The sequence below is a fragment of the Erinaceus europaeus genome, chromosome 5, assembly GCF_950295315.1.
Source record: "Erinaceus europaeus chromosome 5, mEriEur2.1, whole genome shotgun sequence".
Taxonomy (NCBI): domain Eukaryota; kingdom Metazoa; phylum Chordata; class Mammalia; order Eulipotyphla; family Erinaceidae; genus Erinaceus; species Erinaceus europaeus.
The window spans coordinates 15,862,679-15,866,948 of NC_080166.1; the positions used below are offsets into that span (position 1 = coordinate 15,862,679).

Consider the following 4,270-nt stretch of genomic DNA (forward strand, 5'->3'; position numbering starts at 1 on the left):
TGGGTGTGTGATTCCTCTGGGTATATTATCAGGAGAGGAATTACCATGTAATAGGATAGGTGAGTTGCTAGCATACTGAGAAGTCTCCAGACTGTTTTCCACAGGGATTGGGCCAATTTACATTCCCACCAGCAGTGAAGACGGTTGCTTTCCCAGACCTTTGCCAACACTTGGTGTTTCAATCATTTCTACTATGTGACACTAGTGTAAAGTGGCATCTAATTGTTGTCTTTATCTACATTTCTCTGATAATCAGTGACTGGGCATTTTCTCATAAGTTTTTTTTTTTGACCATCCAAGTACATTTTTTTAATAAAGATAATTACAAAAGATATAAAACTCAGCTCAGAAAGGCCAATTATTTCTTTAGAAGATCAGATTGGCATAATAATTCACATTTTTTAAATACTATCACATAAAACATGGTAGAGAAAGAAACCTTCTGCTTCATACTTAGAAAAGTCACAATAAAACTAGCCAAGAAAAACAAAAACAAAAAGGTATTTTGAAAGTAAATGCAGTCCATGCCACAGTAATATAAAATGAAACCAGAAGTATTCAAAACAGAAAACACGTTCTCACTTTATGGTTGTTCCTGAAATTGGTTGAGACTCTCAAATTCAAGGCTTGTGGAGCTGTTCTGATTTGCATCCTTTGTCATTTTTTTTTTACCACTACTGTCCTTGGCTTTATCTTCCTCCTTAACATCTGCTTTTTTGTCCTCAGTTTCCTCCTTGTCCTCTTCAATTCTAGCTTTCTGTGCTTCTTCCTTATGGTCAGCTACATTTCTATAAAATCCTTCTCTTTCATCCTCAGAATCTGAGAATTGGTTTTTTTTCCCCTCTCCAGGATTACCGCTGGCACTATGAATCCACTGCTCCTGGAAGCTTTTTTTTTTTTCTCCATTTTATTGGATAGGACAGAGAGAAATTGAGAGAGAAGGAGGAAGATGGAGAAGGAGAGAGAAAGATAGACACCTACAGACCTGCTTCACCACTTGTGAAGTGTTCCCCCTGCATTGGAGAGCAGGGGTATAAACCTGGATCCTTGCACATGTCCTTGAATTTAGTACTATGTGCGCTTAGCCAGGTGTGCCACTGAATCTGAGAAGTCTCCATCATAAGTTATTCACTTGTCTGATGCTCAAATATAAATTGTCTTATAAAAAAGAGAAAAAGAAGTTGTCTTGTCTGGGCCTCCCCCAACTACATCTCCACTGTCTTCCTGAATAACACCTTCTGGAATAGCTTGAATTTTGAATACCAGGTGCATGAAGTAACTTACATAAATACAGGGCGCAAGGACCGGTGTAAGGATCCCGGTTCAAGCCCCCGGCTCCCCACCTGCAGGGGAGTCACTTCACAGGTGGTGAAGCAGGTCTGCAGGTGTCTATCTTTCTCTGTCCCTCTGTCTTCCCCTTCTTTCTCCATTTCTCTCTGTCCTGTCCAACAACGAATGACATCAACAATGGTAATAATAATAACCACAACGAGGCTACAACAACAAGGGCAACAAAAGGGGGAAAACAATGGCCTCCAGGAGCAGTGCATTCATGGTGCAGGCACCGAGCCCCAGCAATAACCCTGGAGGAAGAAAAAAAAATTCAAATACACACTGTATTATCTTTCCCATGTATTCCGGAGTGTTCTGGCTTGTCATATTTGCAGTTTAAAGTCTTCTCTAAAATACTCAAAGTAATCATCATTCCATTGCAACTCATTGGGTATCTCTCAATCCAGAGCCGCTACAGTCTCATGTACATAACACCCAGCAATATTACAGACTGTGTATCCACCTCCACCAAGCGTCAGACAGGGCAAATTAGAAACTTTCACAGACCTGATTTGTTGTATTGCGCCGAAGTAAAGGACTCTGGGGCAGTGTGAGTGTTCAGGTCCTGGAACATGAAGGCAGAGAAGAACCTAGTTGGGGTTTAGAGTGTTACATGGAAAGCTGAGAAATGTTACACATGGACCAACTACTATATTTGACTGTTGACTGCAAACCATTAATGCTCCAATAAAGGGGGGGAGTAAAAACATAGCAACTCTCTATCATCCATTAAGTTCCCTTGTTGTTGTTCACAGTGCTTCCATGTAATGCTAGAGACCAGACCCAAGGTTTCAGACATGGTAAGTTATACTTTAACCACTGAACAACTTCCCAGATTTCACACACATTTCCTTGTCTTTCACACACATTTCCCTGTCTTTCACACACATTTCCTTGTCTTTCTTTCTTTTTTTTTTTTTTTTGAAATCAAACATTTAATGTTTTCATTAAAGTGTGTCAATACAATTTCAAACTTGAACTGTAAGACCAAGCCCAGGAATTGAGAGGAAACAATTTTCCACAAAGAAAGTACACTGGGCAATCTTCAACTTCAGCTGCATCAATATAGGTCACGATGATTATAGTCAGCCAGTATTATGCAGATTATCGAGTATTAACCACGTCATCAATTTTTAGAATGCTCCGTACACAAGGAAGATTTAAGTGAACCCAAAGGCTGAACATTCTTTTATCAGAAGAAAAAAATTATTTTCTCAAACTCATGTAGGACTGAAAGGTACTCTACCCATCAATTTTGAATCACTAAATTAGATTAGTTTATATAAAGTAGAATTCCAGACCTCTAAGCTTCAAGTGCAAGATTCTATCCTATAATCATTGAATCTCAAGGTTAAAATAGACCTTGGAAGTCATCTGATAAATATCTTATTCATGTTTGTCCTTACCTCTTTATGAACTCTAACAAAATGCCATCTAGTCTGCAATAAAAGACTATTCTAAAATAAACCAAAACCCAAGAGAATGTCCAACCTAAGAATTTGTTAAATCATTGAGTCATTATACAATCATAAGTCTTCATTGCTTCTGCATTTTCTGTTTGTGATTTTGTTAAATCGCCACTCTCTGAGAACAGCAAGGTTTCTTCCTCAATGATACTTAAAGACAAAATTAATAGTTTCTGCCCAAACTGTCACACAGCAGTCCCATTTGACAGCATAGGTGTTCATGAAGCCTTTTCTATCTTGACAAAGTATTTATGTATTCAACAAAGTACTCTATTGTTTGGCTAACTTTTCACCTAACATATGGCCAAAAACCCACACTAGACAATCCAGCCTGACCCCGGTCACTTCTTTCATTGAAATAAAACACATGCTTTTTGGGCAAAAACTGAAGAAGGCATTCTTTCTCTCGGGTTCATAGTTTCATATGGCCATAGACCACTGGATGGAGTAGGTGTAGGATGAAAAAAAAAAAAAAAAAACTTGACTTATTCCCACAAGTAAGAGAGCTAAAGTTTACAGATGGGAACTAGACAGGGTATGAGATATCATGAAAAGGGATAATGTCACTTCCTCTTTTGAGTCCCGATAATCCAAGCCATTACAAAGATGCTATCAGACGTTGCTAATGGAATTGTCCTCATTTGGTTATTTCACACCAATAAATCTGTCTTCACCTTGGGGAAATTCTGGATGAAAGAAAATGGAACAAAGCCTGCCTGCAGCTCATAGATCATCAGGATTTGCGGGCCTAGAAATGAACTCCAAGTGGTATCTTCAAACAAAGGACAGTGGGTTGTTTCAAGCTGGAGGCTGCCATGATGGTGTTGCTTCCTAATGCAAAACCACGTGACTGGAATGGTATCCAATATCCTTCCCACAGATCAGGGAGGCTGACCCCAGGCTCTGTCTCCAGCAGAACACCTTGCCTCTTCTCTTGCTCTCCACCTCAGGCTTCTTATCAGTGCCTCTCTAGTCCTCAGTGTTGCCATGCAGACCCCTGAGTCAGATGCGGAACTCTGTTTTCTCTACCTGGAATGTTTTACCCCAGAGACTCACGAGTCTTCCACCAGGGTTTAGATGACTTGTCACCTGTTCAAAGGTTCCTCTTGCAGGTACACTTCAAAGAGAACACCTCTTTCTCTTTCTTACCCTTTATCTTGCTCAACCAATCTTTGAAATGTTGTTGCTTTTCTTGCGTCATGTAAATGCCATGGATTTGAGATTTTGTTGATTCTTCTTCTAGCGTTTGCCCTTCTTCCGTAGCCAGTCAACAGCATCAGGTAGAGCCTGATGTAAAGTTTCGAGACCTCCTTTGAATCTGGAGAGGTGGCAGTCGTTAACTATGTGGGTCATAGTCTGTCTGCAACTAGATCAGAAACTACCACATAATAGGTGCTTAATGGACATATTTTAATATTTTTATTTATTTATTTTGGATAAAGACAGAGAGAAGTTGAGAAGGAAATCAGGAG

At 39.6% G+C, this 4,270-nt stretch overlaps 1 pseudogene; it reads right to left on the reverse strand.

Annotated features, from left to right (window-relative positions):
- Nucleotides 1–583: 583 nt before the first annotated feature.
- Nucleotides 584–3,999, reverse strand: LOC132538739 (histone deacetylase 2-like; annotated as a pseudogene).
- Nucleotides 4,000–4,270: the final 271 nt, after the last annotated feature.